We start from the raw sequence: 21934 nt of genomic DNA on the forward strand, positions 1-21934 counted from the left end.
AAAGGTTTAGGAAGAGGAGAGAGAGAGACTCTAAGTAGGGCTCAGACTACATGCAAAGTTGCTTAATGTACAGTTTAATGTACATTTCCAATAGGTCTTCTTCACCTCAGTGTAAGAGCAAGTGGAAATAAATAGATTTTAGCAGTGGTTCTCAGTCTGTGGCTCAGAACCTGAAAATGGGTCACAAACCTGTTTTAATGGGGTTTCAGGGCTAGCTTAGACTTACTGGGGCTCAGGGCTGAAGCTGAAGCCTGAGCCCAACCATCTTGATCCAAGGCACAGCCCTGGGTGGCAGGGCTCAGGTTACCGGCTCCCTGCCTCGGTCTACTTTGTTCCCCTCCCCTTTCCCCAGTGGTACAGTTCAGGTATTGGCTTTGGCTTGCCCACTGGGTGTGTCGATGCTCAGGTGGGCTTAAATTTTGGTTGCTCGTCTTGCGGTCTTGCAGCCATTTTTGTTGTCAGCAGGAGGCTGCGGTGCAATGAAGTCTGTGAACCCCTGGGTCATAGGGAATATCTAAGACATAACCACCTGGCAGGAGCAACTTTTCACCCATTTCTAATCAATATATCATAACCATTTTATTTAATATCATGTAGTGCAGCACGTTGTAGCAAAATCCACAGATTAAGTATTTCATGTGGGAGAATCATAACATTTTGAGCTAATTATGAAGCATGTGCGGTCTAATAGGAACCAAGAGAAGTTTTATTTCTGTGACTCATCCTCTGCTAGGGCAGAGATGGAAAGTCAATTAAAATACTGATTACTGCATGTCTTGTGATATCTCACCAATTGAGTCAGATTCCAGCTTTCGCTAAATACTGCTGATGGAGTCCAAGATACAAAAGTAAATGTATAATGGAATTGAATGATTTGCTCTGTAATGACAGGGGTCTCTATTCAGGTGAAATGTTACAGTGGAACAGGCTTTCTCTCAATTTTCTTACCTGTTCAATGTAGCTTGGTCCCCACACTGAAACATTTCACTGGTCTGCTTCACGGAGTTCTTTTAGAAACAGACTTCAGACCGCTGAAGGCTAAGGCTTCATGTACACTTTTGTTGGTAAAACTTTTGTGAATAAGGGGTGAAAAAAACTACAGCCCTTACCAGTGATACAGGAACAATTTTAAGAATGAGGATGCAGACATCCCTGCCCTTACTCTGTCCCACCCTACCCCCAGCTGAGGCCAGGAGCAAAGCCTTGGATGTGGGGCCAGCAGCCAGAACCCAGGACATGGGGATGGCAGCAGAACCCCACCCCCAGCACACGGGGCCAAAAAAGAGCCCCACACACACACTCCCCAGGCATGCAAGGCCAGCAGCAGAGCCCTAGTGCACAGGGCTGGCAGCAGAGCCCTGGGTATGTGGGGCACCAGCCAGAATCCTGTGTGTGGAGCTCCTGGAGCATAGGGTGGCAGCTGGGGCCCTGAATGTGGGGCTGTCAGCAAGACCTGTGGCACATGAGGAGGCAGCTCAGACCTTGGGCACTAGGCCAGGAGCTATTGCAACATCCCCGCACACCTAGTTCCCACACCTCTGCCCCATAAGTTTCATAGCCAAAAATGCTAGAGTGGACACAGTACTCCAGATTGTCCAGTTCTGGGGCCCCCACCACAGAAAGGATGTGGATGCATTGGAGAGGGTCCAGCAGAGGGCAAACAAAATGATTAGGGGGCTGGAGCACATGACCTATGAGGAGATGCTATGGGATTTGGGCTTATTTAGTCTGCAGAAGAGAAGAGTGGGGGAGGATTTGATAGCAGCCTTCAACTTCCTGAAGGGAGGTTCCAAAAAGGATGGAGAGAGGCTGTTCTCAGTGGTGACAGATGGCAGAACAAGGAGCAATAGTCTCAAGTTACAGTGGGGGAGGTCTAGGTTGGATATTTCACGAGGAGGGTGGTGAAGCACTGGAATGGGTTACCTAGGGAGGTGGTGGAATCTCCATCCCTAGAGGTTTTTAAGTCTCAGCTTGATCCTGTTTTGGGCAGGGAGCTGGACTCGATGACCTCCTGAGTTCTCTTCCAGCCCTAGGATTCTATGCCATCGGGATATGCTGTCTTGCTGGCATAGGGCGGCTACCCAGGAGATCTTGTGGCAGCACAGCTGCAGAAGTACAGCAGCTTTAGTCATATCACTCTTCCCCATCCCTACCCTCCAACAAGTACAAATGTTAATTCTCCAGAGACAAAAAACTCATGTTAGCAAGAAATGCAAACTTAAAAAAAAATTAATCTGGAAGTGAATGCAGCTCTGACTGGACTAACACTCTTCACTTACACGGCTCAGGATGAATGGCTGATACAATATTTCTGGCTGGGAATGCTGCTTGCAACAAAGACATTTGACAACCAAACATGTTCTCTCAGCTACTTACATTCATGTCCATCTGTTAGGATGGCATTGTGCCCCTTCACAAAGTAGCATGCCAGCTGTAGAAGGGCAGTGGAGCCAGACAGAGGGGCTCAGGCAGGAGCCTATATAATAGCACATCGACCAGCTCATCTGCAAGAATTAATTCCTCTGTGACAGCAGTAACATGCTGGTGCTACAAGCCTGTTTGTGTTTGATTCTGGTTGTGAACACTTATAGGACAAATGGAATAAATAAACAATGCCTTGGTAATTGGGGGTACGCACAGCTGCCAAAAAAACACAAGATAGATTACAGCTGATGGCTGAAGAACTCAGAAAGGAGGCCTGTCAATTCACTGACATGCCCAGGCAGCAGGTGCTGTTGTGTGTTAAAGTGATTCCATGGAAAACATTAGCAGCTGAAGAGTCTCAATAACCAGGGAGTGAAAGCAGTAGAGCCTAGATGCAAGTTCTGGTCTTACATTGAGAAGCTGGCATAGGAAGAAGCATAATTAGAAGTTCCCAACACAGTCAGTATCCCAAATTTGTTACACGTCTAACTGTTGTGACACCTTTTTCAGTGCTTAAGGACCATAAAACTTAGATAAGATGATAAAAAGTGTCCCTATCTTGGGACATCACAAGGCTCTCATTCCCATAATATGATCACAAGAAAGGAGACTGCAGTCCTGATTTTAGAACTACAGGATTGAAGAGCATAGATAGTCAAAGATGGATTTTATTTTCTGCAAAACAAAAGAAGAAAATCTTAAATTTACATTTTAATGAATGATTTTCATGGAATTATTTGTGTCATGAAATGTTTGTGTCATGGTTGTGAGGGGTTTTTTTTGTTTGTTTGTTTTTTTGTAATAACCTGATTATAATTAAAAATTAATTATATCATGGAAATTTCCATTTTCTCAATAAAGCCAGAGGGGAAAAAAAGTGTTGATGAAAAATTTGCAGCCAGTTCTGGTTCAGGGCAACTGTGCCTGGATTCCCTGCCAGCAAGGAACCCACTCTTAGGCTCTCTGCTAGCCAGCAGTCACCTGTTAGGTGGCACCTCTCCCTGCTGACCAAAGTATCTCACATCCCTGTGAATTCCCTCACCCAAGTCAGACTTCCTAAGCAAGACTGCTTTACTTCTCATCTCAGATGATATGACTGTGTCATGCCTACACATTACCACACAGCTCTTTCTAAGCAAATCTGTTTCTTATTGTAAGACAGTCACAGAGAAAACATTTAAATATTAACTAGAACCTACACACATAACCCATTTATTCTCTTCCTTCTCACCTCTTATTTTCTGGTGTTTAGCCAAAAACTTCATTGATGAAATTACAGCTGCTGTTTCTACTTGCTCTGATTTGATAAGAAAATATTCAGAACAAATTACCGAGGAAGGTTATAGAATCTCTATCACTGGGGAGGTTTTCAGTACAGGTTAGACCAGCATTTCTCAGGCTGTGAGTTGGGACCCCAAAGTGATTGGTTTTAGTTTTGTGAGGGTCCAGGGCTGAGGCCCAAAACCAAGTCCCCCACCCCGCCCCACCCCCCTCCGGGGGCCAAAGCCAAAGTCCCAAAGGCTTTAGCCTTGGGTGGTATGGCTCAGGTTACAGCCCACCTACATGGGGCTGAAGTCCTTGAGCTTTGTCCCTCTGCCAGAGCAGTGGAGCACAGGCTTTGGCCTTGACCCATCTAGGACAGCAGGGCTTGGATAGGCTCAGGTTTTAGTTCCCTCTCCTAGGTCCATGTAGGGTATGTCTCATGTCATTTCAAAATAACAGTGTGCCTGTCTACATAGCAAGCCTGTTATATCAAAATAATTTAAAAATAACAGGCTTCTTACTCCAATTTCTATAACCCTCATTTCACAAGGAGTAAGGAAAGTTAAAGGAAGAATGTTCTTCCTTCAACTTCCTGCTGTGTAGGCAGCACCAAAAGCTGATAAGCACCAAGGCCATTTATGATAACCTGTCCTAAGCAGAGTTGGCTTATGGTTTTCTTCTGGAGGTTTGTTTTGGGCTTGTCCCAGTTTTAAAGTTGCTTGTGTTGCTGCTTTTCCTTTTAAAGTTTCCCAGAGACCATAATTGGCTCCCAGCCCCAGGCCTGATCAATCAAATAAATAAAGAATCTTGAGCCTTGATTGGTTCCTGGTGGCAAAATCAGTTAAAAAAAAGTTTTATAAGCTACTTGCTGGTTAATGTATACTTAAATCTCACAAAGTAAGTTCTGCGATTGGGACTTCTGATAAACGGAGGTTTTCTGTTTTCACGTGGGCTTACCCTGGGTTTTATACAGGCAATTAGATAAAATGTTTAGGAGCTAGCAGCTGCTGACTGATCAGTAATACAAACCTGGCAACCATTCTGAGCATCAGTCACATCCTGCCCCAGCCAAGCAAGGAGAAAACAGAACTACCAGAAGCATTCCAATGCATTGGAATTCAGTGCAGTTTCCTATAATTCTATAGGTAAGTTAGACCTTATTGGGTTGAAGCAGTTATATGTTATCTATGGTATATGTAAAACCCAAGAAAACAGTTGGTCACAGTGAAGAAGACAGGTACGTGTGCCACTTGCCTAAATGTTGCTTATTTATTTCATAAATAGAACACTTGTATTTGTACAAATGTGTGCAGGAAGAAGAGCTGCCAAGAGTAATCCAGACTGAATCTGAAGGTTGGATTGCAATACAGTTTCCTGTAATTTTACAGAAGTTAGTGGGTTTGAGACTGGGAAAACACCATAAGGAGGAATCACAACTGAAACCCAAATGTGAGTTGCATTGCATCATTGAACCAAAGAGTGTGACAGCATAGTAGCTAAAGTAATTGTCAACTTTTCTTATTTAAAGTTGTGTTTGTGCTCAATATTGTGGATATAGAAACAACTGATTACGTGATACAGCTAAACATTTTATCTAATCGCCCATATAATACACAGGGTAAGCCCATGTGAAACCAGAAGACAGAAGTCTCAATTGCAGAACTTACTTTGTGAGATTTAAGTATACATATTTTAAGGCAAAGGCCAAGTGGTTTTTTTTGTTTTGGTTTACTTTTTTCCATTTTAAATGAAAAACAACCAATCTCTAGTTGGTGATATTAGCTTACCTGGGGCTCATTGTATCTACTGTGCTATAATGGTTTATCTTTGGCGTGTTAGCCAGTAAAAAGATATTTGAAATTATTTAAGTGCATGTGAGAGTGAGAATGAGACTGTCTAATGGAAGAGACTTGCATTGGATTTCAGAAGAAAGGAAAAAAAGTAACTCCTATTATAATTTTCCACTTTTAGTATTTAGAGGATTCCTTCAGAAAATACAGCTGCAGTTTGTGAATATGCTGCTAAAGAATATGAATGAATGGTTTCTGCAAACACTTTGCCAGGAGAATTCTATAGCATAGAGTTGCTGAGTAAATTGGCTTGCTTTCTTTGGTGTAGGTTACACATGCATGCTTGTAAATTCACCTGAGATTATTGGAACTCCTCCCCCAGTGGCTCTAACTGGCCAGTAGTTCTTCAGATCACACCAACGGGTTTCTTCTGTGGTTACCAATTCAAACCACTTTGGCTCAGAACCAGCCCATAAGCTGGCCTAAGTCCTTCTTGCCATTCCCAGTAAGGGCTGGAGTCCCCCTTGGATGGAAGATTGGATCAGACTGAAGGTAGAGTCAGTTTTAACTCAATTTTTTTAACCAAAAGCCGTAACTTGGTCTCTGGAGAATTCAGTTTGGACCAGTATATGTGATCCTCTTTCCACATAGTGGTGGTTTTCTGAAGGAATTATTGTCTGAGTGCATTCATCTAACCATTTTCAACTGTCCTTACTTTCTGGAAGTTTATGGTCCCCTTCTCCCAGGAAATGACATACAATTCCTCACCCACAATGAGACATGAACTTAAGTAAGGTTTTCCCAGCATATTTCCCTGTCTGTCACAGAAACAACCTCCCATCTGGCATCTCTCTGCTCTGATATCATATACTTTCTTCATACCCACATCTCCGATTCTCAACTGCTTAATTATTTCAGCAATTAGGATTTGTTCCAATGCCCACTCAAGCCAATGGAAAGACTCCTATTAACTTCAGTGAGTCTTATGGTGATGAACACTATATAATACCTGATAGATTCAAGCTCCATGTTTTGACCTAATTTATGTGCACAGCATATACACAGAAAGTTTGTTTTTAATCTAAGTACATAATCTTGCTAGAAGGTTGCAACATAATACTGCATTCCAGAGGAATAATGAGAGTTTGGTAGATGTAGGAAATGCAAAACATTGGAGTAGAGAAAATTTCCTCTGAATTTTACTCCATTACTAGACACTGGATTAGTTTGTGGTTTTTATTTCTGATTGCATGATTCTGCTCTTTTCCCTCTAAGATTCTGTAACTTGGGACTTTTGCAAGATATCCATTCTGCAGAAACACATTTTGAAATCAGGTTGGAAAATATTATTTAAATCCAAACATATTAAATTATGCCAACCTAGCTTGATTATAGGCTATTCTGGCATAATATGTCAATTACATTGATACTGCAGACACAGAATAGGGAAAAGTTAACCCATATTAAATTCAGTGGAAGAAATCCAAAAGGACAAAGTGTCCATGAAGCATAGAAAAGAGAGTTTAATTTTTAATACAGTTGGCAGTATCAGCTTTCAAGCTGAGCCTTCTAACCATGCACTTACTTAGTACTCTACTAGTGGTATTTTTGCATTTCAAACACATACTCAACCTGATATCTTGCTGTCAAGCTATGTAATGTGCCATCTCCACACAATTCAGGCCCTCACTACCTTTCAGATGTGTGGCAAACTAGTCAAGCAATAAATATCATTTCAGACAGTCAATGTACTTGTGTACAGTGTCCTTCATACATGGGATCACAAAATGCTTTTATAGACAGTCAATCCTGTGCTAAAGAGAAAATAAAACTTTTAAGGGGTGATTTAAAGATGGGAAACTAGTCTTGGAAGAGGAGGGGGAAAGTTTCCTATCAGCCGTATGAAGTAAGAGTGATCATTAGTCTTATTGATTAAATGGGAGGGAAAATAAGAATTAAGAAGGGATACAGTCTGGAAAAGCACATTAAGGATAGGTTGTTATGAAGTAAGGGATGCAGAGTAGAATGAGGCCAGGCAGTATTTAAACAAGAGGAAATTTGGAGTTGGATTCAGTTTGAACCTTTAATTCATATTGTTGTGCTTTTGTAGGATGCTGAGAGCCAAGACTGAGGGCTGTAAACGAACTTTATGAGACCATGGGAAACTTGGCCACACCCATTATAAGTGGATATCTGGCTAACTAAAATCACACCAGACTATGGATATTGCTGGAGCAGAGGCTACGTCTACACTGCATCCCTCTTGCACGAAAGCCTATGCAAATGAAGCATGGATCAGCATATTGCCATGCTTCATTTACATAATTAATTAGGGGGTGTTTTTGTGCAAGAGGCTTTTGCGCAAAAAGGAGCCATCTACACAGCTCTTTTTTGTGCAAAAACTCCTTCTTGCGCAAGAGCAGTTCTTCCTCATTTTTTCAGGAAGAACAGCTCTTGTGCAAAAGAGTGTTTTTTGAGCAAAAAGGAGCTGTGTAGTCGGCTCCTTTTTGCCCAAAAGCCTCTTGCACAAAAATGGCCCCTAATTAATTATGCAATTAAAGTGCGGCAATATACTACACTTCATTTGCATAGGTTTTTCCATAAGAGGGATGCAGTGTAGATGTACCCAGAGTGTGCCAGACTAGAGAGGTTCAACCTGTAGATCAGTGTTTCTTAAACTTTTTAAGACCAAGAAACATCAAACAATTTTTTTAGGAGGAACACCAAGGATTTTTTTATTGAGCAAAAAACAAGGGGGGGGGTCGAGGGGGAAAAGAGTCAGGGGAAAGATATTGGGGGGGGGAAGGGTTGAGGAAAAGTTATTGAGGAAAAAGTCACCCCTTTAAGGGTGGCCATTTTGAATTCTGTTCTCCATGGCATGCCTCCGACTGCCTCGCAGCACACCAGTGTGCCCTGGAACACAGTTTATGAAACATTGCTGTAGATGCTCTCCTGTGTGGGCAGAGGTTTCTCAAAGCAGCCAACCCTGCATTCTAAAATGTGATGAGATTGCTTGTTGCTACTCCTCCTGGCTACTAAAGAATGGGTGGAGAGGTAAGAGAGCAGAATACTGAATTGGGGAAGTAACTCATGCTAGTCTGCAGAGTGGAGCTAGCACACTGTAGTAAACAGTCTTCTCCATCTGTGCAGCCCCATGCTAAAGGAGTAGCACCAGAGGGATAGTGTCTTCCTGGGGCTCCCCTCCACCAGCTATTCAGACTTGTGGCTCAAAAGTAATAATGGAGCTTTACATATTTCTAGTAGGAATAAGAGGTTTATGCACTTTCCTAGTTCCTGTATCCTGGGTGTCCACAAATGAGGAAATATCACCACATACCTATAAAAAAAAGATTGTGTGATGGCATCCTCCTGGGGTACCACTTGAAACTGGGGTATTGCTGAGCCCTCTGACTCACCAGTTTGGTCTCCCTCCCACACTGTGCTGCTGTGACAAACTACAGGCTCACTCCAGGCATTTCTACACAGCAGGACTAAAGTCAAATTAAGCTATGCAGCTTGAGCTACATCAATTGCGTAACTTAAGTCAAAATAGCTTAATTTGGCTTTTGGCACTGTCTACACAGCAGGAAGTCAAAAGAAGAACACGCTTCCTTCAACTTCTCTTACTCCTTGTAAACTGAGGGTTACAGGAGTTGGAGTAAGAAGTCCTCCAACTCAACGTTATTTCGAAATAATGGCTTGCTGCATAGAGACACTTTTGTTATTTCAACAGTTATTAATAACATAGCCTCCCAGTCTTATACTTCCATCCCAGCATCCACATAGGCAGAGAGAGACACAATTGCAGTTACATGCCGGCTGTCTGACTAGCCATTGCATAAACCAACAATAGAGAGACCATATCCAATATAAGCCTCAGCTCTCCAGACATCCACATTCTCACCGACACTGGACTATAAACCCAAAATTATACCATGTTGCACTGCACAGGGAATTGTCTTACGTAAGGTCAGAGAATTCACCCCTCCCTCAAGGAAAGGAAATGTAACAGTCCCTACTCCTTGAGCTACGATTTCACACACTATACTCCAAACTTACCGGTTTAGATTAAAACATAAAATAAGTTTATTAATTAGAAACAAGATTTAAAGTGATTGTAATTAATAGCAAACAGATCAATGCAGCTTATTTACTAAACAAACACAAACAAACAGTAAGATACTAGAAAGATAGGATATGCATTAGCAAATTCTCACCCTGGCTAATGATGCAAACAGGTTTGCAGATTCTTAAGGGGCAAGCTGCATTTTCTTTGCAGCTTGGGATTCCCACTTCAATTCCAAGTCCCTTTTCCTTTGGATCTTCTCTCAGGTGTTCAGTTGTGGGAGAGTGAAGAACAACCGATGATGTCACGTCCTCTCTTATATAACTTTACCACGTGGCAGGAACCCTTTGTCCCAAAATCAGTTTGTGAAAATCCAATCTGATGTTCTGTGTCATATGGCCTGGGCACATGTCTTGGCATATCTTACTGATTCATAGCAACTATTTCTTATGGGATGCTTGGTGTGTTTTTAGGAAGGGTCACCACGTAGGAGATAAGCTTTTGTTTTTCCTACTGGCGCATTACCTTGAATAGGTCCTTTACAGATGACTGTCTAGACTGGGAGCATTTTGCCTAGTAGGTGTCTTTGAGGAGTGACAACAGGTGAAATACAGATACATAATCAATAGTCTTAACTTCAGATAAGATGATACATGCATACAAATGAGATAATCATATTCAGCAAATCATAGCTTTTTTAATGACACTTTACTTCACCCATTTTGTACAAAACACATCCTAATATGTCATACTTTCATATAACTATGAAGACTATAGGGTGCAGTGTCATAGGGTGGTCTTGTGGCAATGGCTGAATTAAGACTCTGGAGTCCTTGGGTCAGTTCTTGGCCCTGCCATAAGTTTGTGTGATTTTAAACAAAATCACTCAGATCCAGACTGTTATAGACATTTAAATGCCTAACAATGCAAGTGGATGTTTAACTGAATTTTCAAAACACATATGCTTAATTCCAAATTATTTCAATGAGCATTATAACCTCTTGAAAATCCCAGTAGACACCCATTTGCATCTTCAGGAACCCACATGTCTTCAGTCTGACCCTTGATGTCTGTGCCCCACTTCTTCACCTGTATAATAGGTATATCACTACCTTCCTCTCATCCTTTACCTGATGGATAATTAGAGTGCAGAATTTTGGGGGGGAGGGCAGTGGGAGTAGAACCTGTCTCTTTTTGCATGTTTCTGCACTGCCTACTATAATATCTAGGTGCTACTATGCCACCAATGCTGACAGCACCAACAGCTATTCAGGTTTAGTGCTCTCCCCATTCTCCAGGTCACAATGCCTGGAGTTGGGGGGTCAAGTTCCTGCCTAAGGGATGGTAGCCACTATACTAGTGTGACTGAGGGGAAAGCTTACTCTACAGACTCCCCAGGGACTTGCCCTCAGAGTTTTTTGCACCCCTGTTTTTGGATGGATGGGAGCCTCCAGATTTACATACTGAGCTCCCAAAACCCTGGGAAAGTGCCTATACTTGTACCAAGTATACATTCTAAGCCTGTAAAAATATAACATTTTTATTGTTTTGGTTTTTTTGTTTAGGCAAAAAGTACAAGTTCAAAAATGAATGCAGACAGGACCACGCAGAGACTTTCAGCATTCAGCATTTTTGCTTAATCAAATGACTGATCAGTGAATAATCTGTATCCTGTCCAGAGATATTAAAAGCACCATGACTTGAGATAAATATGACAGGTAAGCCAGAACACTGGATTAGTGTGCCTGTGACGGGGTGAAGCAACCCCGTCACCAGCAGCCGACGCGAGGTGCGGGCACCGGAGGCAGAGCCGGTATCAATTTCACAGTGATGCTTTTATCATTGTTTCTAAAATTGAATCTAGCATATTTTAAGAACATATACTTTGGTTTGAATTCTACTCATTTTTAGTGGTACAAACATTTATTTTGATGTTATAGTCATGATATGTTAGAAGCAGTCTACATCCATTCTTTTATTTTTAAATCTAATCATGAAATTTGGACATTTACATAAAGTTAATTGGACCACAATTAATTTAAGGCACATAGCATAAAAGATAAGTTTCCACTGAGTGCCAACATTTTTCTATCCAATATGGAGAGAAATCATGTATCAAGAAGTAAAATTGTGTGATAAGTTAAGAACCCCTTAAACTATGAAAATAATTTGAACCCCTATCTATTGATAAGGTGCCAGCTCTCCCAACTGAACTCAGTTCATGGCAATGATGTCTGGACCATCTGGTCTGGGAAAGTTGGCAACCCCATCTATTGAGCTGGCCTGAAACTGCAAATATACCTGTGATATATTTGACTAAAAACATACCTGTGATATTTTCTGCTACTTTTAAATGCATAAATAAAGCATTTGGGTTTTGTTGGGATGGAAGCAGGGGAGCAAAGACAGGTAAATCTCTAACACACCAAACTAACAAAAGCCCGGAAGTCAGAGGGAATGGGTCTCCAGGATTAGGACCTATATTGCTTAGCCTTTCACATTTGCCTAACCATACAATGGTTTGCTCAGCTTAGAAAATGATTTAACAACTCCATTTGGTACACTGCAGACATTACTGTATTTTGCATAGTTACCAGTGCCCTTGAGAAAATCTTTTATTCAATACATCCTGGGGTATATTGCACCAACTTAACATGCTCATCAATTCAGTTATATCAGATTCAGTATTCAGAACCATTAGCGGACAGTTCAAAGTTTAAACTTTACTTTGCAGAAAGACATGAAATACATGTGGATACAAGAATGAATATATTAGGTATTTTATTATTTTTTCATATTTAAAGTAATGTATGAAAGGCCTACTGAGGACAGGGGCATACATCCTAAGGAGCAAACAATCAAAATAGACAAGATAGACAAAGGGTAGGAGAACAGTGCATAATCAATGATTCCATGGCTGCAAATGTCATGCGTATGTCACAGGAGGGGGGTTACTTTTGTTTTATTAATCCTTCTGGAGGAGTCATGTTAGGAGGATATTAGCTAGTTGGAAAAGGAGGAATGCAGGAGGGAAGAGGAGGCTGAAGGAGAGGGTAGGAGGAGTTGGATGCTGTGGTTGAGGGGCAGAAGAGGTTGATCAAATAGCCAAACAGCACAGGTGAGATAATACTCAGTGAAAACTGCAAAAAGCAGTCTATATCCCTCAATCTCTGTTCAAAAATGCTTTCTGCAACTGCTCTGCCAACATCGGTCAGTATCTGGCTCCTTCCTTATATGACAGAGAGGCACATCACATGGATTCAAGATGGCTCTGGGTGGGAGAGTCCAACCCTGACAGTTGTGATGAAGGGGTCCTGCAGGGGAAGACTGGTCCCCACAAAGCTCATTTGATCCCCTCACCTCCTGTGCAGAAGTACCTGCTTTCTGCAGCTGCTCTCCCTGCTTCAGAGAGCAGATTTGATTTCTACTTACAAATTAGATTTTTTCCATGCCTTATCCAAAAAAGATCTATTATGTGCCTGTCTCACATGGAACTTTCTCCTGATTACTGTGATCAAGGTGTATAGCCAGAGATAGGCAATACAAGATATGTGGAAGCAACCAAATATGTTCAGAAGTGTAGAAACAAATGATACTTCATGGATAACACATTATTTGTTCTACATAGTGACAATGAACAGGGCTTCCCCACTCTGTAACCACCTGTTCCCTACAATTTTCCTGCTAGACCTCTGGCTATTTCTGATCTTCAGAGAATTGCTTGCTCTCTGTCACCTTCTGGATTTCTCTTATGTCCACTCTTCCACATAAGACTGAGTGATCTCTGCTTCTTGTAGAAGTGAGTATATTAAGCAGTTGTCTGAGCATGTAAAATTTTCTCAATGCTTTTGAAAAAATCAGGGAGAGAGGCCAGTACCATGAATATGTGTTGGACTCACCTTCCTTAAGTGCTCAACGTTCAGGGCTCTCAGTATCTCGTGCTAGTTTTGAAATTTGCCTTGGCCCCCTAACATCCATCTGTCCTCAACTCAATCATGTAACAGCTTTTTGCACCCATTTTAAAAAAATCAGCTTTTCAAATTCTGATATCTATTTTACAAAATTAGGTTGATTTTAGACAGAGCACATCCTCCCTGCCCACGATTGCATCGACTCAAGGAATGATGCACCATGGGGAGCTATCCCATAGTCCCTAGAGCCCCAATATCTCATGGGATGAAAACACTGCTGCGAAGGGCTATGGATATGTCATCAGCCTCCCATGAGGCATTTGCCTCTCTCCCACTGAAATCAATGGCAAACAAGTGAGTTTGCAACTTTTTTCCTAAGCCTGGGTGACCTGTGTTCACAACAAACATTGCAAGAATGGACCCCGTTCAGTTGAACACTGTTGTTGTGTGCATCACAAACACATCACACATTATCCCGCAGCATTTGCAGAGCCGGAGCAGAAATCACTGCATGGAGCAATGTGATGGCACAGACACCGCTTAACTGGCAGCCTGGGCATGGAGCAATTCACAGCTGCTTGTGGCAGTCACACATTTTGCCACGTCTAGGCCAGAAAAACTATCACCAGGTAGTAGGACTGCACAGTCATGCAGCTGTGGGATGACGAGAGGTGCCCGCATAACTTTTGCATGTATAAGAACACTATAGGCGATGGGAAGAGTTCAGCGCAAAGTGCAGTGATACCTGAATGAGACCGACATATACAGTTGAGAAATGAGTAGCAATTTAGAAGCTTCTAACACCTTACTGCTATGGATCAGGATGGAATCAATGTGACTAAATCTACTGTGGGGGCTGTGAGGATCCAGGGAGCCAGGGCAATCAATAAAGTTTTGCTTAGAATAATGACTGGGCAATGTGCAGGATACAGTGGATGGTTTTAGCATGATGGGGATCCCTAACTGTGATGGGTCAGTGGACAGAACATATATCCCTATGTTGGCACCAGATCACCTTATCAAAGAGTCCATAAACTTCAAGGAGTACTTCTCAGTTGTGGGGTAAGTGCTGGTGGATCACAAGAGCCATTTCATCAGCATCAACATGGGCTGGCTGGGAACAGTTCATGATGCACACACATCTTTAGGAACCCTGGTCTCTTTAGAAAGCAGCAAGAAGGAACTTGCTTTCCAGTTCCAAAACTAACCATTGGTGACACTGAAATGCCTACAGCTATCATAGGAAACCCAGTCTACCCTTTTCTCCCCTGGCTCCTGAAGCTGTAACAATAGGCAGCCTGGACATCAGAAAGGAGCTGTTCAACCATAGACTGCGCAAGTACAGAATGGTGGTAGAATGTGCCTTGGATGCATAATGTGCTACCTTTTGAAAATGCTGTACAGTATTAATAGTCAATAATACACCCTTCCTCACTTTACGGTCACCGGAAAAAGGTGGCATGCTGTACAGTATTAATAGTCAGTAATAGTTAATAATAGTCAAAATTGACACTGTCCTATGCAAAGCATCCTCAGTTCCTACTGAAGACAACAAAATGTGAAAGATATTGCATCCAGTCAAGACATGCTGCGGGTGGAAAGGAGAGGAAGTGTTGATAGGAGAATATAGTTCTGCATTGGAACTTGAAGTTGGTTAAAAAAACATTCTTCTTGTGGAAATAGTGGAGGATTTAGCCAATGTTCAGGACCTCAGTTTCAATGGGATTCAGGAGCACATGAGCATATCCAAAGCAAATGTAAATTGTCATAACTGAGGCTTCCAAAACTCCTAAGTAATTTTAGATCTGAACATTTGACCTCTCATCTAAATGAGGGCTCCTCCAGCAGTACATTGCTTCCCTAATTCTAAGGAATTTGGTTTAATGGTTACACTTTATTAAGGTTCCATTTATAAGTTTGTTATGGAGGGTTAATACAATATTAATAGATGTTTCATAAATGGCTAATCAATTGTTATAGATTACAACAGATCAGTGGGTTGCATTTATTCACAACTTATAACCACCTATAAACTCCTAATTACGTGCTTATTACCATTAAAAATGCACTGTGTGGCTACGTCTACACTGGCCCCTTTTCCGGAAGGGGCATGTAAATTTCACTAGTCGTCGTAGGGAAATCCGCGGGGGATTTAAATATCCCCCGCGGCATTTAAATAAAAATGTCCGCCGCTTTTTTCCGGCTTTTAAAAAAGCCGGAAAAGAGCGTCTAGACTGGCCCCGATCCTCCGGAAAAAGTGCCCTTTTCCGGAGGCTCTTATTCCTACTTTGAAGTAGGAATAAGAGCCTCCGGAAAAGGGCGCTTTTTCCGGAGGATCGGGGCCAGTCTAGACGCTCTTTTCCGGCTTTTTTAAAAGCCGGAAAAAAGCGGCGGACATTTTTATTTAAATGCCGCGGGGGATATTTAAATCCCCCGCGGATTTCCCTACGACGACTGCTGAAATTTACATGCCCCTTCCGGAAAAGGGGCCAGTGTAGACGTAGCCCTTATGTCTGCATTATGCTTATAACATCACTAATAGCCATACATAAATGGAGCTTTAATATAAGAAGTGTGACTAGTTAAATGACAACTTTGCTAAAAGAGTGCCACCTCTTCAAATCCCCAATATCCCTTCTGTCTGATTCTAGATTTTGTTTTTATGTCTCCTTATTTGGCCAGAATCTGCTTAGTTTATAAGCGATTATGGTATCTCAACACAAGGCATTATTATGGTTGGTGTTCTGCTTTCTGACTGGGAGAAAGAGACTGAGGTTAGCTCTAGAATCCACTTATGTCACATCTTCCTACATACTGGAACTCCAGGGCTGTGTCTAGACTGGCAAGTTTTTCCACAAAAGCATTTACTTTTGCGGAAAAACTTGACAGCTGTCTACACTGGCCATTTGAATTTCTGCAAGAACACTGCCGATCTCATGTAAGAAATCAGTGCTTCTTGCGGAAATACTATGCTGCTCCCGTTCAGGCAAAAGTCCTTTTGCACAAAAGCTTTTGCGCAAAAGGGCCAGTGTAGACAGCTCAGATTTGTTTTGCGCAAAAAAGCCCCAATTGCGAAAATGGCGATCCGGGCTTTTTTGTGCAAAACCACATCTAGATTGGCACGGATGCTTTTCCGCAAAAAGTGCTTTTGCAGAAAAGTGTCCGCGCCAATCTAGACGCGCCTTTCCTCAAATGCTTTTCACGGAAAACTTTTCTGTGAAAAGCATTTGTGGAAAATCATGCCAGTCTAGATGTAGCCCAGTGGTATGGCCTGCTCTCATGACTTTATGAGCTTGAGATTGCAAAGACTACTGTAGAGCCCAGCTTCTGGAAACAAGTGAATGATAATTTTACTATTTCCCCACTCTCTTCCCTATACCAGAGCCTTTCACTGCCATGTGTGGCTACACACATCATAACAGCCATACTGGGTCAAACCAAAGGTCTATCTAGCCTAGTGTTCTGTCTCCAGACAGTAGCCAATGCCAGGTGCCTCAGAGGGAAAGAACAGGACAGGTAACCATCAAGTGATCCATCCCCTGTAGCCCATTTCCAGTTTCTAACAAACAGAGGCTAGGGTCACTATCCCTGCCCATTTTAGCAAATAGCCATTGGTGGACCTCTACTCCATGGATTTCTTTAGTGCATTTTGAATCCTATTATAGTCTTGCCTTCGCAACATCCTCTGACAAGGAGTTCTACAGGTTGACTGTGCATTGTGTGAAGAAATATTTCCTTTCGTGTGTGTGAAACTGCTACATATTAATTTCATTGTGTAACCCTTGTTCTGGTAAATAACTCTATTCACTTCTTCCACACGAGTCATGATTTTATAGACAGATGCTGCCATAGGTGTAGACATAGCCTTATTCTTTGCTCTTCCTTCTGCACAAACTGAAAGTGTTGCTGGCAGCTTGAGGATGCATTTAACAATGGACTATATGTGCTGTTCTTACTCAAAGTAGGACTTTTAAAACACTAGGTGGTATGTACAAGCTCACCAGTGGTGACTGGTGGAAAGGGAGTTAATTACATTACCTTACATTACAGAAGGTCATACTGACATCTGGTGGCCTATTAAAATTGTCCCCATAAATTTCAATAGATGCTAACATCAAAGTGATAACAATCAAAAGAAGTCATAATGCAGTTATACTCGTTTCCTCATGTGTTTAGGATTAGTCAAAGGCTTAGTTAAGAATTGGGTAATGAATCCACTACTCAGTACCATGCTGAAGTACTATTGTTTAATTAGCTAGCATGTTAATTCATACTGCTATTGATGAAGCTGTAGATCTCAGAAAGCTTTTTAATTTACAAGCTTTCATCAACAACAGTTAACAACACTACAGCTGATGTGGTAATTACATCATTGCCTTGGGAGTTATCAATAAATCTGACAGGGAAGAGATGACATGAAACAGAGCTACAACCTATGAGATTTAGGAGTAGACCACCGTGAATTTTATAGGATGTGATTGGTGGCAGCATTTACAAGATGAACTTTCTAACTGCAGTGGTGTGAGTTGCTTAAACACAGCTCCAATGGAACATCTCACACCTTTCTTTGCAAAGTCCCCAGACCTCTGTCTTCCTTTCTCTATCACTGCTCACCAAGATCGGGACCGTATACGTTCTGTTGCCATAGTTCAGGGAAAACAGCCTTATCCCATCCCACTGCTCTCTGTATTTACCCTTCAGAGAGTGACAGTTTAGCTGCTTACAAACTCTTCTATTTTCAAAGGACACTTAAGCAAGGGCACTGCTTCTTCCACATCCAAGGGGACTTGAAGGGCTGCCCTGCTGGATTAGGACACAGGTTCTATAGCTCCAGCATGGGGTCCAATTACTGGAATCAGCTGATTACATCAGAATCTCAGCTTTCACTTTAAAAAACAGATAATCCCACATGGTTGTGAAGAGCTGCAATATGTGAAAGGATATGTATGAGTGATTCAACAGATTCATGTGGACAGTCTGAAACACCAGCTGTGAAGAGAGACATTTCAAAAGCAAAGATTAAGAAGCTTCATTTTCCCTCTTCCATCTGCAAATAAATTGATATAGGACATTTTAACATTGCTGGCACTATCCCCCCTAGTTTTCTTCCTCAACAAAATTCTGGTGAAACCGGCCTGATTTTGTGAAGCAAAAATGTTTCTGAGAAAAAGAGACTTGGTGCATACAATTACAAACCTTTGAAAAAAAGCACAGAAGACAATACACAGACAGAACCATGTGTCAAACTTAAGGCAAAATGAAAATGTAACTTTCGACAGAGACTGTTAGCAACATTTCAACGTGGCCTGAAATTCCATAATATACTAAAATCTGAATCCTCTTCTCCCAACATTCTTGGAAATTGTGGTGGAGGTCCTGTGTGGCACACATTGAAATGAACAGCAATTGTGCATTGAGCGTCTCCATTTCATGAGCAAGCAAAAAAACTAAAATGCAACTTTATCTGTTACCTGATGGTAAATTTCAGGAGCCCCAGCTAAGCATGAATGAAACCTATGACATTAAAATTGGGAAAACAGTAAGCTAGGAATTGCTGGAAATTAGAAAAGGATGCTCAGAGTGTTTAGTAACTTATAGTCCTGACTTTGAATTGCATTATTTTAGAAATGCTACTTTCTCTTACCAGCTATCTCAAGCCTGTTTCTTAAATTCCCCAGGGGCAAGCCAAATAAGACCCACCAGGTGGTAAAGTCTTGTGTATAATTTAAGGGAGTGAACTTCTCACCTTGGTTTTAAAGCTTACTTTGGAATCAAGCCACTCAAGTGCAAACAGTGCCTCTGGCAATCACTGATACAGAAAGACAAGTTGTCTAACAAAACACCTGGCAGTGTGACCTAGCTAGTAGAGGAATAAAACCTTTGAGCACTACATGAGTCCCTGGATAGTATTCCCCAGCTTTATAAAAATAAATTCTTATTTAGAGGGCATTGATTCATTGTAACTAAAATTTGTGACTGTGAAATGTACTGTAGTTTACCTGTTATGCTGACATTCTATAACAAGAAATCATTTAAAATGGCTTCCTTTTAAAGAACTAAATTCCCAGCTTTAAAAAAAACCCTGAGATTCCAGATTTGTGCATTTCTCACAAACAATAGTACAGTTTGCTATACTATACATATCACATCTAAAAGAATCCCCGGGATTAAAATGAATCATCATATTGCGATGTGGCTTAGTAAAGTTATCCTACTGAAATGGAATAGCTGATTTGTGTTATTATTCACCTTATTTATTTAATACTCCATAAGAATAAAATAAAAATAAACCACCAGGGAGAGTTGTCTCAGACTGAACTTGAATTATTCAGTGTTTTCAATTTCACAGCAGCAGAAGCAATAATACATATGCCCCCTAACTTTGCCATTGCATGTTCATGAATTCAGATAAGCACATGTCTGCATGTATGCCTCCTGCACGGCAAAATCTACAATGCTGATGTACCGCTGTATGTCAAAGCAAACTCAGAACTTTTAGTGTGCATCAGCAGGGTCCTCGACGCTTAGTTTGCAGCACTGTGGAGCACTGCAGATTTACAGTGCAGCTTGCCATGAAGTATGAGTACAGGTAGATATATTGGAGGGGTGTTGGAGCAGCAAGTAACCTGGGATTCATTTCTTTTATAAAAGATATTCCATTCCAATCTTAATCATTACATTTTGTATTTCTGCAACATGGTGATAGTTCATAAGTCTGTAATACCCTCTAGGATAATGTAGCCTATAGGGCTAACATGCTTGCTTGCCTATAGATATTTAAATGTATTATTTCCTTATTATAGTTCATTATTTGTTTCTCACAGTGTGGCTATGTACAGACTATGGGTGGGTTCCAGGATACCAAAGGAAAAACTCTATCACGTCCAGGGAACGCGTCTGCTCTTCCGCTTTTTTTTGGATCCTGGACATTCAACACTCTGGTCATCTAAAGAAGTGGGCTGTACCCAAGAAAGCTCATGATACCATCTACATGTTTTGTTAATCTATAAAGTGCTATCAGACTATTTGTTGTTTTTTAAGTTTATCCAGTACAGACTAACTCGGCCACCCCTGAAGCTTCTACTCTATTAGCGTTCTTTGAGGGAGAGTAAACAAACATGGGGACAAGGGGGATCCAGTGGATATAGTATACATAGATTTTCAGAAAGCCTTTGACAAGGTCCTTCACTAAAGGCTCTTAAGTAAAGTCAGTTGTCATGGGATAAGAGGAAAAGTACTCTCATGGACTGATAACTGGCTGGAAGACAGGAATCAAAGGGTAGGAATAAATGGTCAGTTTCTAGACTGGAGAGAAGTAACTAGTGGTATCCCCCAAGGGTCTGTACTGGGACCAATTGTTTTCAACCTATTTATAAATGATCTGAAGAAAGGGGTAAACAGTGATGTAGCAAAATTTGCAGATGATACTAAACTGCTCAAGATAGTTAAGACCAAAGCAGACTATGAAGAGCTTCAAAAGGATCTCACCAAACTAAGTGATTGGGAAACAAAATGGTACACAAAATGTAATGGTCATAAATATAAAGTAATGCACATTGGAAAAAATAATCCCAACTATACATACAACATGATGGGGACTAATTTAGCTATAACCATTCAAGAGAGAGATCTTGGGGTCATTGTGCATAGTTCTCTGAAAACATCAATTCACTGTACAGCAGCAATCATAGAATCATAAAATAATAGGACTGGAAAGGACCTCGAGAGGTCATCGAGTCCAGCTCCCCGCCCTCAAGGCAGGACCAAGCTCCATCTACACCATCCCTGACAGATGTCTATCTAACCTGTTCTTAAATATCTCCAGAGAGGGAGATTCCACCACCTCCCTTGGCAATTTATTCCAATATTTGACCACCCTGACAGTTAGGAATTTTTTCCTAATGTCCAATCTAAACCTCCCCTGCTGCACTTTAAGCCCATTACTCCTTGTCCTGTCCTCAGTAACCAAGAGGAACAAATTTTCTCCTTCCTCCTTGTGACACCCTTTTAGATATTTGAAAACCACTATCATGTCCCCCCTTAATCTTCTTTTTTCCAAACTAAACAAGCCCAGTTCATGAAGCCTGGCTTCATAGGTCATGTTCTCTAAACCTTTAATCATTCTTGTTGCTCTTCTCTGTACCCTTTCCAATTTCTCCACATCTTTCTTGAAATGTGGCGCCCAGAACTGGACACAGTACTCCAGCTGAGGCCTAACTAGTGCAGAGTAGAGCGGCAGAATGACTTCACGAGTTTTGCTTACAACACACCTGTTGATACAACCTAGAATCATATTTGCTTTTTTTGCAACAGCATCACACTGTTGACTCATATTCAACTTGTGGTCCACTATGACCCCTAGATCCCTTTCTGCCATGCTCCTTCCTAGACAGTCGCTTCCCATCTTGAAGCAAAATGCAGGACAATGTAGCACTTTAAAGACTAACAAGATGGTTTATTAGATGATGAGCTTTCGTGGG

The 21934-nt window shown here is 41.4% G+C and overlaps 1 long non-coding RNA gene across 1 annotated transcript; it reads left to right on the forward strand.

The window, feature by feature from the left end:
- Nucleotides 1–4554: 4554 nt before the first annotated feature.
- LOC142829370 (uncharacterized) lies at nucleotides 4555–11351 on the forward strand. Its single transcript, XR_012903758.2, has 4 exons — nucleotides 4555–4832; nucleotides 5001–5136; nucleotides 5806–6029; nucleotides 11109–11351. It is a non-coding gene; the product is annotated as an uncharacterized LOC142829370 (long non-coding RNA).
- The last annotated feature ends 10583 nt before the right edge of the window (nucleotides 11352–21934 follow it).

This window comes from Pelodiscus sinensis, chromosome 1 (genome assembly GCF_052426305.1).
Source record: "Pelodiscus sinensis isolate ZL-2025 chromosome 1, ASM5242630v1, whole genome shotgun sequence".
Lineage (NCBI taxonomy): Eukaryota > Metazoa > Chordata > Testudines > Trionychidae > Pelodiscus > Pelodiscus sinensis.